This window comes from Protopterus annectens, chromosome 11.part0 (genome assembly GCF_019279795.1).
Source record: "Protopterus annectens isolate FY-2018-M chromosome 11.part0, PAN1.0, whole genome shotgun sequence".
Lineage (NCBI taxonomy): Eukaryota > Metazoa > Chordata > Ceratodontiformes > Protopteridae > Protopterus > Protopterus annectens.
This window is the reverse complement of record NC_056745.1, coordinates 817,650,406-817,665,261: the sequence shown is the minus strand read 5'-3', so window position 1 is coordinate 817,665,261 and position 14,856 is coordinate 817,650,406.

Below are 14,856 nucleotides of genomic sequence, written 5' to 3'. Positions count from 1 at the left end.
ATTCAGCCTTTCTGCAATAAGGTTGACGTGAGCAAATGTTCTCCAGCATTTAGCAGGTTTAAATGTAAACTGTAGAAATAATGTGCTGTGTTTCATTCACTAACAGAGCAGAACTTCTCTTATCAAGGCCATAAGTAGCAGAATATAACACAGTCGCATATTGCTTCCAAAGATATACTAGATCCAGGGCTGCATTCAGAAATTTTCCAAGAAACTAGCACTCCTGTGTTTTAGGGCAAATTCTAGCACTACTCAGTCTTAAGGAAAATCAGCTGAATAAAACATTCAACTTTTTTTTTCCAAAGAAGGAAATGACTGTTTCCTCAAAAGTAACTCTCCCTGAGAATGGCAAAAGTAATGCCAAAACTGACAGATATAGATCATTGTGGTTTTGTGGAGGGGAGGCAAACATTTGACAATATTAATAGAACATTGATGATCCAGAGGGAAGCAGAATGTAACAAAATACCATTGTAGTTGGTGGGTCATGATGCAGAGAAAGTATTTGACTGAGTAACCTGGGATGTTATGAGAAGGCAATGAAAGCATTTTCATTTCCTGAAAAAATTATAAGGTTGATTAGGAGAATATATGAGGGATTGGAGGTGAAAATTAAAGTGAAGGAGGGAGGTCCTCTCTGATAATTTCTGCTTGAGCAGAGGATCCAGGCAGGCGTGTCCTCTTTCCCCTATATTATTTGCATTATATTTAGAACCATTGGCAAACAAAATAAGGGACTCAGAAATTCAAGGATATAATTGGTGTGGTAGTCAAGAAAAGTTATCTTTATTTGCAGAAGTATTATGCTATACCCGACAAAACCAGAAAAAGACATTACAGTGTTCTGGAACATTTTGAGACAGTTTCAGATGTTTTCAGGATACAAAATTAATGAAGCTAAGACAAAGGCAATAGTGGTAAATTATGTACCCACACATGAACTGGTTCCTGAATGCCCATATTTATGGGGACGTGATAAAATGAAATATCTAGGAGTATGGATTAAAAATGATTTTAGTGTGTCAGTTAAGGATATTTGGGAAGAGACTAAACAAAAGATAATACAAAAACTGAAAAAAATGGAAGCTTTGTTATATGGATATGGATAGCAAGATACAAGCAGTTAAAATGTTTTTAGTCCCTTTAGCCCCTTTAGTCCAAAAGCAGAAACGCAAGCAACCTCCACCCCCCAACACAACCCAAATGACACATAGCCCACAAACTCAGTGTGCCACTCAACCACAGCCCATAAGGCATAACAGCGTACCCAACACTCTAGTCATAGGTGACTCTATAGTCAGGCACACTGATGTTCCACTCACCAGGCTAAACAAGGAGAAAGTTACTGTCAGCTGCCTGTCGGGTGCCAGGATCCGCCACATAACACATGCCCTCAGGTCACTCAACAGCAAGTACAAATATGACTCTGTCATTGTACATGATGGTGTGAATGACCTGAGACGTACCTCCCTGGACTATATGAAAAGAGACCTGGAGGAGCTTTCTGATCTTGTAGCCCGGGCAGGTATAACCCTAGCCCTGAGTAGCATCCTACCATCACCCAGAATGATACCAAAGTACAAGGACAAAATGATTGACTTCAACAATTGGCTAAGCTTCTGGTGTCATTCTAAGGGGATCCAGTATCTGTTTGCCTGGGATGACATGATCGACAAACCACGATGCTTTGCCAGAGATGGTCTGCACCTGTTGCCCTTGGGATTCCGGATACTGGCTAAGGCTCTTGCCAGCCCTATAGTGCCTTTTTTAGGCAAGATTCAAATGGCAAATTCACCACCGTAACAGGTACAAGCAAGCAAAATCTGAGGGTAATGCTACTTAAATGCTAGACGTCTAAACCTCAAAAAGCATGCACTCGAGGCACTCCTTAAAATGGAGAACATCGACATCTGTGCAGTGACAGAGACCTGGTTCAAGGCTCCAGAGAGCACCCCCTGCATTACCACCTAACCTGGACCAAAGCACTAAAGGTGGAGGCGTGTCCATATTCATTAAGGATATCCACACCTCCAGGCTAGTTGCTCAGCATAATGCATCTGAGATTATCCAAGTGCAACTAACTCTGGGCAAGACTGCAATGCAAATTGTAGCTTGCTACAGATCCCCCACCATGCCTCAGGATTCCCACTCCTCATATCTTGATACACTGGAAAATATTAGGGTACAGCCTAACACCCTAATAATGGGCAATTTCAACTACCCCACCATTGACTGGGAAAACTACTCATGTACCGACTCTTGTGCACAATGTTTTTTGGAATTCATAAATTCCAATGCCTTGGATCAACTTATCCACACCCCCACCAGGCGCAGCAATATCCTAGACCTGGTCTTTACCAACATGGGCAACCAGTGTTACACACCAGAGGTCAATTCCTCGTTGGTCAGATCTGACCACAAGCAAATCACCCTAGACATCCACATCCCACCCCCACCCCCCCATTACTGAAACCACCATAAAAAATTCTCCAAAGCCAACTTGACGCTTCTTAAGACAGAAGTGGCAAACTTCACAAAACCCATGCTGATGGACAATAGAGATACGACTGCTGAATCCTATACAATTGCACTTTATAAGCACTTACACGAGTGCATGGATCGTGCAATCTCTAACAGAACCAAGATGCTATCCTCCAAAAAAATGAAGCCAATCTGGTGGTCCCCTGCTATAAACAAACTCTACAACAAAAGAAAGAAACTGTTGCAAAAAAGAGTAAAATCCCATGATTGGAGGAACTCTGTGGTCAGCCTCAGTAAGAAGCTGAGATCTCTCATAAAATCTTCCAAAGCTAGTTACGAAAATAAAATTGCCACTGATTCTAAAGACAACCACAAAGCATTCTATAGCTATGTCAAGAATCTCAATGGCAACACTCAAATCTGCTCTGAGTTACTGCACAATGGCACTAAATATACAGAACCAACTGATATTGCCAACATCCTGGCAGATAGGTTCAGTGCTAACTTTACCCCTCTCTCATCCCCTAAAGGGCCCATCTCTATACCGGAAAAATGCAAAGTACTTGTAATCATGGCTGCACAGGTAAAAAACACACTCTCCAAAGCCAAGAAGACAGCATCCATGGGACCTGACAACATCCCAGGCTGCGTTCTACATGAACTACAGAACGAACTGGCACCCCACTTAAGTACCATGTTCAATCATAGCTTCACCTCAGGCTTTGTGCCCACTGAATGGTGCACAGCAATGGTTATTCCACTCCACAAAGGGGGAGCCACTACGGACCCTGGTAACTACCACCCCATTAGCCTGATGAGCCTGGTCTGCAAGGCTGTTGAGCGTATCATCATGGAACTTATAAACAATGACATTGGTAATCTCCAAACACTGGACCTAACCCAGTTGGCATTTGTAAAAGGCAGATCATGTCTCCTAAACCTGATAGACTTCTTTGAAGCAGTCACCAAAGCCATGGATGATATTAAGGTGGTTCACACAGCCTATCTAGATCTTGCCAAGGCTTTCAACACCATCCCCCACTCTGGAATTATAGACAAACTCACTAAACTAGGTATAAATCCCTATGTCACAAGATGGGTTGCCAACTGGCTCACTGACAGTACCCACACTGTGAATGTAGCGGACTCTAAATCCAACTTCAGACCAGTGACAAGTGGAGAACCACAGGGTTCAGTCCTATGTCCTCTCCTGTTTGGTATCTACTACTCTGAAGTACAGGCTAACACAGAAGGTCCTTGGCTAACAAAGTTCACAGATGACTGCAAACTAGGAGCCATAATCAAAACTCCTAACGATGTGGACATCCTACAAAAGGGCCTCACTGAGATAGATGCCTGGTGTCAAAGCCTTGGCCTCAAGCTTAATGCTAAAAAGTGCATTGTCATCCCTTTTGGTAAAAACTCTGCACCCATGAACTACCACATAGGCAGTAGTCTACTTAACACCGAAAGTGTAATAACATACCTTGGGACACAGGTGGACAGTAGTCTCTCCTTTGATAATCACATCGCCACAGTAGTCAGGAAATCCTTCGACATGGCACACCTCATCATAAAAGGTTTCTCATCCAGGAAAAAAAGAGGTAATTGTTCCCCTCTACTCACCACTCATTTGACCCATTATGGAGTACAATGCCCCTTTTGGTATGTACCTCACAAGACATCTGCAACAACTGGAAAGGCCACAGAAATACCTCACAAAGAGGATTACCAGCCTCAGACAAATGCCCTACGCAGACCGTCTCAAAAAACTCCAGCTTTACTCTGTAGCATATCGCCTACTCAGAGGCAATCTCTGCCTAACATGTCAAACACAGAGCTGTTGGACATGTTCCACGTAAAGAAACCTCAATCCCTCCAAGCTACATGCTCCAGGGTAAACAGAACATGCTGGAGGGATAGATTCCTGTCCCAGATACTTCCCATACTCTGTAACAAACTACCTATCTATATCAAACAAAGCTCCTCATTAGCACTCTTCAAGAAAAATCTTGATGACTGGATGGGAGATAGGAAATTCACCCCGGGGATCACTTCTGTGGCTCTGCTTGATAGGGGCACAGGAAAATAATTTTCTTGAGTGGCAAAAGCCAGGGTACCGTTTAGCTAGTCTTATGTAGGCCCTAGGGCCAATAGCCTAGTACCTACCTATGAACCTATGAACCTATGGATATGGATAGTAAGATACAAGCAGTTAAAATGCTTTTTGTCCCTTTAGTCTTATACACAGGTCTGGCATATTTTTATCAACCAGAAGAGAAGTTGTGGAAGGCAATTAATAAAGAGCTTGACAAAAGAGATTGAGATCCCTTGAATGGTTGTTTTTACTGCCTTTGGACCTGTGAATGTGCAATGAGTCTGACAGGACAGAGTTTGTTGAAACTCTATATACAAGGTAGTGGTCACCTTTTAGTAAGTTATATGATTCCAAGAGGAGAGGCAAGGCATTGAGACAGTCTGCAATTTTTTGTAATTTAGGCCTTTAGGCTCTTGATTTTTTCTAGTGAAATAGTATTGTGATTGATCTAGTTGTGACAAAAGTTTGGACAGGTATAGATTGAATTAGGGATTGCATTCAATGATTAGCCTGATGACAGTGAGGTATAGCAAAATAATTACATCCCTGGACCTGGATGCTACACCTTTAGCTATAAACTATGTGATGAAAAAAGGACTTCTTTACAATAGTGGATATATGATCTATATATATATATATATATATATATATATATATATATATATATATATATATATATATATATATATACTATAATAGAAGGACAGTTCATTGTCAACAAAGGTTCCCAGATTCCTTACATCGATGTCAACTTTCAGGCTTGTATGGTCAATGTGCAAATTACAGGGGAAGCCATTCTTGCTGAAGGACACAATTATGTGTTTTTTGCAATTTAGTTTTACTGCATGGTTTTGACGCCAGCTATTTGTTTGGGGACAAGCCTTCTTGGGGTATTTTGGTGTCTTCTGAGAAGTTTATAATGGTACCAAATTTACAGTCATCTGCAGACTTGGTCAGCAATAAACCCTTAACATTTACTTTGACCTCTGAGAAGAAAGATTCAGGGACTGAACTCTGGGGCACACCACTAGTGTCAGGTTTGTTGGAGGAGGAGGAAGAGGAAGTGGAGCTTCCCACTATAATTTCTTGGGTTCTGTTTGGGAGCTAGTTTACATCCAACAAGTTATATAGGTATTATTATTTAGCTGTGAAAGTTTATCTATAATAAATGAGTGTGGGATGGTGTTGAAGGCATTTGTGATGTCTAGATATACTGAAAGTACAGATTTGCCCTCATCCATTGCTTCAGTAACCTTCTCAAAGACTTCAACCAGGTTATGTAGGGAAGATCTGCCCTTGATGAATCTGAACCAGCTTGGGTTAAGAATCTGTAGGTTAGCTATGTCCTTATTTATTAATTCCATAATGTTCATTTTGATAGCCTTACAGATGAGTCTCATCAGACTTATAGATCTATAATTACCCAAGTCCATTAGCACCCCACATTTGTGTATGGGGATGACTGTTGCTGTGTTCCATTCATCCAGTAGGAGGCCTGTTTGGAAGCTGGTATTGAATAACTTCTGTAGTGCATCTGACATGTTATGTTACAGGCTGACCAATAAGTTACCTGGTTCAACAGAGGTAATGTTCTTGGCCTTGGATAGCACCTTAAGGACCTGTTCTTGTGAGGTTTGAGAAGTTGATGTAGATAGAAGTATCTGGTCTGGGTACATAGAAGGGGAGAGGGGGTTGAAGTTTGAACTAAATTTGTCTGCTAATAGATTGGCTAAGTCCTCTGGATCTGAACTGTTAGCGCTGCTGTGCTGGGAATTGCTTCTGCAATTTCTGACATAGTTAAAGAAAGTTTGTGGTTATTGTTTGTGTGGGTGGCTAGTTGTATCTCATATCTGGCTTTGGTTGCTTTGATCAGAGAACAGAGGTCCATTTTTGTGTGCAATTAATTTTTTTCTTTCTTTTGTTACATAACCTATTCATATTAGATTTTTACCATAGGCGTTTGGAATATAGAGACACCACAACCTTTACTGCCTGTATCTGATGTGCTGGGTCTGAACATGTGGTAAACACTGAAACCCTGCACTGAAAGAGTACTCACACTGGTCTCGAACCAGGCCTTTGCGGATATGCTTATATCAAGCTTTCCAATGTAATGAGTGGTTGTAGGGTGGGGAGTTTTTTGTTAAGGCTCCTATCATTGAGCAGCAATACCTTTATGTAATACAGACTCTGTTTTATAATTTTGTAAGCTTTAGAAGATGGATTTTGTCTAAAAAGGCACTAAGGGGTGGACAGTAGTTTAGCAAATATACAAAAGTCTTGGGAGGATAGTTGCAGGCCATCCCTGCTAAAGCAGTTAGGATTGTTTACCATCTCCTGTCGGGCTTGTATATGTATTGTATCTACTTAGAATGACAACACAAGATAATTATGTTGCTGAAATCAATAATCTTTTATTTTTATTATGGCACCATTTTTGATGATGGTAACATTCTGTTCAAGGCTATGTTCATTCCTGCCTCAAGCACATATTCCAAGAGGTCCATCATGTTTCTCTTCATATAGTCCAGGGAGGTACATCTCTAGCATCTGCACCCATATACACTTTGATGGTGTCATGTGTGTACCTGTGATGTGAGGATTTGAGTGAATGCATGATGTGGTGAGTCATGGCCCCTGACAGACAAATGACCATGACTCTCTCCTTGCACAGCATGGTAAGTGCTGCATCAGTGTGTCTTACCATGGAGTCATGTATAACTAAGAATGCTTTTTGCCTGGCATTATGTGTAGTCTTGGGGATCTCAGGTAGCAGAGGTAAACCTGCAGAAGTCAGATCTTTCCTTTGCTTTGTTTTTTTGTCTTAAAGAAGGATAAATAGCTTCCGCAGGACTCTCTGGGTCTGTATTGAGGAGCAAGATACAGGCACTTGCTTTTGGCATATTAAAACGGCCTGTCTATCATTCACGATACTAGTTTTTGGACTTGGCTGCAAGCTTTGCAGGACAGCTTGCCATTGCCATCCTTTAGTCGGCTCATCTTTCAGTCCTTTTTTGAGCTGACCCATCATTCTGTACAGCTGCATACTACTTGCTTTGATTATTTAGGGATGTGATCTTCTTCAGTTACAGTTTCTACAAATCAACCCCATTTAAGTACAAACAGTACTATCTGCAACATTTTACGTGTGATCATTTATATTCCTATATGCAGCCTTTAGTTGTTGGCATGGATGCTGCTAGCATTCATCAAATACATCTTTAAACATTCTGTTTCGCAATGACCAATGTCATATACAAACGAAATGAAGACACAGGAAAGCAAGTATGTTCTCTTCCTACTAGCAGTTAAATATTACTCCATACCTGAGGACTATTTTGATTCTCTAAAATGAAGTTTGGAATAAAATGCATTTTACTCTCTGTTGCCACATACTGAAGAGGTGAAGATCTCTTCCAGGCATAAAGTACTTCCAATCCTTTTTAGAATTTGAAAGGTAAACTAGTATTCGTAAAAAAGGTATCCTTCTTCACTGCTGCCACCTCATTATCCCTGGAAAATGGAGGATGTAAATGTCACAGATATTTGTATCAGTGATCCAGGGTATAGAGAAAAGCAGGGCTTATATCTATACCCAAGTCATGAATAATCTCTTAGACAAAGGATGCATTCTCTTTTCTCATCTGAAGGACACTATTATGCATACACATGCCAGATTTTAGAAGTATGATCTACAAACATTTGCCTCCACCCATGGTTCTCACTTAACTGTACTACATACAGTATCCCTTCACTGAAGAAGCTGCACTTCAAATTAAGACATGAAATATTAATTAAAAATGTCCATCTATCAGGCCTGAGTTCCAGTTTGTAGACCTCATATCCTATTTGTAAATCACAGCTAAAGCTGTTAATTGAGGACTCTAAGCGCACCTTAGATGGGCGCACATATTTTAGAAAGCATAAGGAAGACAGAAAACTCACCCTGAAAACCCTCCTGAAGATGCTGTAAAAGAACAGGCCATAATATGTCTACTATTAAAAATAGTTAAATATTTCACTATGTAATGTACCTGCTGCAAGACTGAAGACACCAACACTTCCCACAAACAGTTCCCACAGTCCTGTTTAAACTAGAATGGCAACTATGTGGAATCAGACGTAATTATGGTGAAAGATTTCTACTTAGAATTTTAAGAGGTTTGCAGTTATAATTGCTATAAAGTCATTACAATCCCAACCAAACGTTAGCACGTTTTCAGGACGTGATATTACCCTGTACCTAATTCTTCAAGTGGACCTGTGAAAAATAAAATATATAGGACATTATTCCTAATGCAATCCTCATTTTTTACATATGCAATAATGTATTTCCAGTGCTATTTCACAGCTAAAATTACTTTTCCTCAAGATGTTTCTTGCCAGTTGCCTTTTAAATGGAATTTCTTAATGACGTTGAGAACCCCAGATGCACTTTTTCTTCCAGTGATCATGCCTTTGAATAATTTAATACTGCCTTCCTTATCTATTGGGTAAACATGCTCCCATAAGAAGACTGTGATATAAGAACTGCTTTTTAATATGGAAATCAGACAATATTTCATGTGTGTGAGTGATTCTATCTGTAAAGGCACGTGATGTGAATGACGCAGTACTATATGACTTTTTGGCAGATGTATTTTTTGCCGCTATAGATTCAAAATGTATTTTAATTTTAAGAATTGGTCTTTGAGACCAGAAGTGAGCCATACTGTGAAATATGTAGACTCTCTGTGGAAGCCTGCTTAGCCTCGGGTGCATGATGATAGTAGTGAGGTGAATGCAACGCTGGCTGCATGTGTACATAGTGTTGTGTTGTGAGTAGACCTCTGTGATGCTGGCTACCTTAAAGTGGTACAGAGGCTTGTCACAATACCGCAGTGTTGTGTCACATTTGCACATTGTAACCAAATGTCTGCTTGCATAAAGTGGACTAAGTGACCATATAATAAGAGTTTGTGGTAAACCAATTAAGTATTGGTGAAGATGTTTATAAAAGGGAGAAATTAAAGGTTATTTTCTTATAGTGACAGGTGTTTAGCAAGAAAGAAAAGCGGAAAATAACACACAGATGGAGTCAGTGTTAACTGCACATTGGTGTGACATGGGATATCCAGGATTTATAAGGGTTGAAGAACGGAAGAGATTGACTTAAGCATAATGTAGTGTGCAAGGTCTGGTGAATTGGGACATGTGTACTTCAAAAATTAACTACCAGGAAGTCACTGCGAACAGAAATTGTACTACTGCATGGTAATATTTGGAAAAAAAATAAGTGAAGTCTGTTGATTATTCTTCTACTAATCTATTTGACTTGACTTTTCTGGTTATACTGTACAAAAGTCCACGGACAGCAATTCTGATCCCCAGAAGTTTCTTATTTCAGGGTAACTTCATGTGAATTCCTCCATATTTCTGTGGCCTATGCATGAACTAAGTATTAGAAAAATAAAGTTAGTTCAGTGATGTATATACTTACAATGGGGTCTATATTACATCGTCGAACTTCAAAAAGTTTGAATGATGTAATATCGAACTTAAACGTCCGAAACCTGAAAATAGCGAAGCCACGGCACATCAATTTTTTTTTCCCTGGGAAAAAAATCGCTGTTCCTTCTGTTCACTATTTTAATGTTTCAGACATTTAGGTTCGATATTACATTGTTCGAACTTTTTGATGTTCGACGATGTAATATAGACTCCTTACAACTGTGTTATAAATTTCCAGTTACAAATAATGATGTAATGGCCTGTCCTGCCTGTAAAGGTGACGTTAAAGAAGTGTGTACTCACCAGCTAGGTAAGTATTGGTGAGCCTAGAACATCGGAAATGTAGATATAACCTACTTGCCCGGGAAGGGTTGAGGCTAGTAGGAGACACTCCTTCATTACACTGGTACCCGTAATAGCCGTCATTTACTGTTGATTGAAATTCCTCTTTTTCAGTCAGGTTTGAAGTAAAATAACCCATAAAAAAATGGTTAGAATCTCAAAGAAAGTAAACGGAGAAGGCTGTTCCTCTTCTTTTTCAAATTGTTCTTTATTAGAAGCAGGTGAGTGCTCATCCAAACATTCAGAACAGCTCCCTTCTGTCTGGATAATTGGTAGAAAATGGCCAGGTTAATTCAAGTTCTTCAGGCTTGTATGTTTTGCAACACATGCATCCTAAAAGCTATCTTCTATGTGACTTTGCTGTGTCGTAGTATCTGAATAGATAAAATATTTAGCTTGAGATCAAATCAGGTATTATTGCAACATAATTTTTGTTTGGGGCTTTTAGATTTAGCTTGAGATCGAATCAGGTATTATTGCAACATAATTTTTGTTTGGGTCTTTTCGCCAGCACTTCATATTGCACCATAGCAACTTCTAATCAGATAACATGTACACTAGGTAATTTATATGCAGTGATATTAACAAGGAAGAAAACACACTGTAAAGTGATATTATTCTCAGAATCACAGATTGAAAAACAAACAACACCTATCTTACATTGCAGAGTAATGGTGCTAAGCAGCCAGTTAATGAATATTTGCCACTCTTTTGCTAATGCTTGCACAATTTTCTGATGTGCATTCACAGCCCATTAGCAGTTTTCCAGTTATATGCAGTTGCAGCATTTTGGGTGTGCTAAAAATTAATTGCCATAATTACTGAGTTGCTGTTGGGGGAGGGAGCAGGGGTAATACATTTGCATTAAGCAGCATTTGTTATGAGTTTTATATTCATTGATTTAACTCATGTTAATTTCCATAATGATATAAGAGCATTGTATATGGGTATTTGAATCAAATCTGGTCAGGGGAGACTTCATCGTGAGACACACTGATGTCCCTCTCAGCGGGCTGAGTAAGGAGAAAGTCACGGTCAGTTGCTTATCAGGGACTAGGATCCACCACATTACACACACACTCAGGTGATTGGACCAAAAGTACCAGATGACTCAGCCATAGTCCATGTGGGAGTAAATGACCTGAGATGTACCTCTCTAGACTATATTAAGAGACAGATCGCAGAGCTATTGGAATATGTGTCTCAGGCTGGTACGGGCCTAGCATTGAGCAACATTTTACCTTCTCCAAGGATGATGCCACAATATTAACAAAAGATAATTGACTTTAAAAACTGGCTTAGTTTCTGGTGTCATTCTAAGGGGTTGCAATATTTGTCAGTTTAGAAGGAGATGATCAACAGACCATGCTGCTTTGCCATGGATAGTCTGCACCTCTCCCCTCTAGGCTTTTGAATATTAGCTAAAACATTGTCTTCCCCATAATGCCCTTTTAGGCAATGCCAAACTGAAAGTATTTCCAATATAGCAAATTAAAACCAAGAAAATCTAAAGGTATTAATGCTCAATGCTAGGAGTGTAAACAAAAAACTCCACTCCCTAGAAGCTCTCTTAACCCTAGAGAATGCTGATGTCTGTGCAGTCACTGATGCATGGTTTAAAGCCGTGGAGAGCACACCAACAGTGCAAGGTTATAATGCCTTCCACACATTTAGACTAGCTACTACACAGACAGGGACTAAAGGTGGAGGTGTCTCTGTTTACATCAAAAATAAATATACCTCAAGGCTGGTCAAACAAGACTATGTACTTGAGCTGCTCCATGTTTAAATCACCATAGGCAAAATCCAATATAATTTACTTGACAGCTATAGGTCCCCCTCTATGACCCAGGAAACCCATACCATGTATTTAAACTTATTAGAAACACTAACTTTCCAATCCAATACCATATTCATGGGCGACTTGAATTACCCCACTATTAACTGGCAATCCTATATGACACCAAACGTACATGCACAGAGATTCCTGGATTTTGTAAACACAAATGCCTTGGTCCAGATAGTCGATACACCAACCAGGGGTGCAGCCATATTTGGTCTGGTCCTCACTAATATGGGAGAGTGCTGCACTCCTACCGTAATGTCTTCCCTGGTAAGGTCAGACCACAAAATGGTCTCCTGTGAAGTAAAAAATAAAACCTGGACCCCCAGCTAAACCTGGAATATTCAGGAACTATTCTAAAGCTAACTTCCTGCTATTAAGTGAGAAACTGGCAAAAGTTCAAGCCCCAGTAAGCCCTGAGAAAATAGCTGCATATAGGCAGCTGTACTCACCAGGAAGAAGTACAGAACTAACTCACAAAACAAGTCACCCTGCTGGAATCACAAAAATCAATTGGCTGTATAACAGAAAGAAGAAAATCATGGCAAAGATTAGGAGGTGCAGCACCCAGCAGGATAAAAGCACTCTCATCAAACTAAACAAACATCTCAGAGGACAAATAAAGTCTACCAAAGCCAAATTTGAGGTGAATCTGGCCTCCCAGGATAAGGACAACCATGAGACATTCTGTAGCTATGTTCGCAACTTCAAAGGCAATACACAATTGTGTGCAGATCTCACTGTAAATGGAACCACCTATACTGAGCCAGAAGATGTAGCAAACCTACTGGCCGACAAATTCAGCTCCAGCTTTACCTGTCTCTCCCTTCAACCTTCTCTCAGGAAATACCATCTAATATTACCCCCCTGCTATCACTAGGGAACAGATGCTTAATGCTCTCTCTAAGGCCGAGAAAATTGCATCAATGGGCCCAGACAATATCACAGGATGCCTTCTAAATAGCATGAAACATGACCTATTAGGGCCTCTGGAATTGCTATTTAACTATAGCCTCCATCCCTCTGCAGAAAGGTAGGCCATCTACAGACTGGAAACTACAGACCCATAATTCTCACTAGTCTTATATGTAAAGCCATGGACCGGATTATCATGTAAATGATCAATAGTGATATAGTAAATCTCCAGACACTGGACCCAACCCAGTTTGCTTTCATCAAGGGCAGATTATGCCAACTCAACCTGATGGACTTCTTTGAGAAGGTCACTAAAGCAATGGATGAGGGCAGAATGGTTCACACTGCCTACCTTGACCTCGCCAAGGCACTTGAAACACTATCCCACCCAGGCATTGTCAACAAACTAAAATGGTTAGGTACAAACTCATATGTCACCCAGTGGATAGCTAACTGTCTCACACACAGGACCCAGGAAGTTTGAATTGGGGAGTCCACCTCTACAAAGAGGCCAGTCACAAGTGCAGTCCCTCAATGATCAGTCCTTGGACAGCTCCTTTTTGGCATTTACTTCTCTGAAGTTGAGGCCAATGTCAGTGGTCTTTGGCTGACTAAACTTGTAGATGATTGCAAATTAGGAGCTGTCATTGAACCCCACACTGACACAAATGCTCTCCAGGAGGAGCTGACACAGAGAAACAGCTGGTGTCAGAGCCATGTACTAAATCTATGTGCCAAGAAATGCATAATGGTATCCATCAGGAAGTCATCCACTCCTGGTAACTATCATATTGACAACATACCCTTAGAGCTGACCCAGTAGTCAGGGACTTAGGGACACACATAGATAGTAATCTAATCTTTGACCATCATATGTCTACAGTTGTGAGGAAATCCTTCTATGCTGTGCAACTTATAAACAAATGTATGGCATCTAAGTCCAAGGAAGTCATTGTTATACTGTATTCGGCATTAATCAGACTTATCATTGAGTACAATGCCCCCTTTGGTATGTACCTAACCAGACATATCCAAAAACTGGAATGTCCACCAAGGTTCCTCACTAAAAGAATAGAGGGTTCAAGTAAAATGTCCTATGCAGATCACGTCAAGGCTCTATTCCTGTATTATATCTCTTATAGGCTTTTGAGGGGAGATCTATGCCTGACATACAGGGCATTGTCAGACACCCACTCTAATGGACCTCCTGCATAGCCACAAAACAAATGCACCAGAATTACCCATTATAAAGTCTTAAACCTTACCCATGATATAAATAGGACATGCTGGAGAGACAGGTATGTATCCCAGAGATTACCCCATCTATGGAACAGGCTCCCCATCCACATAAAGCAGAGTTCCTCCCTAACCCAATTCAAGTGCAACCTGGACAATTGGATGGGGAACAGTAAATTTATCCCTGGTTTGGCTCCGATGTCTCTAATGGACACAGGCACCCTGTAAATGGTTCATCTCCCAAGCCATAGCTTGTAAATATTTCAGCTCCCAAGCCCCTGCTTACACTTATCAAGGGTATCAGAACTTGTCAGAGATGCATGGCTGGCTTAAAAAAGCCCTTGCGGTTGTTAGCCTAGTAAACACCTATGAACCTATGAACTCAGTGCCAACATCATAGCTCATGTACATGACTAAGCAATTACAGCAGCTGGAGTGACCTCAGAGTTTC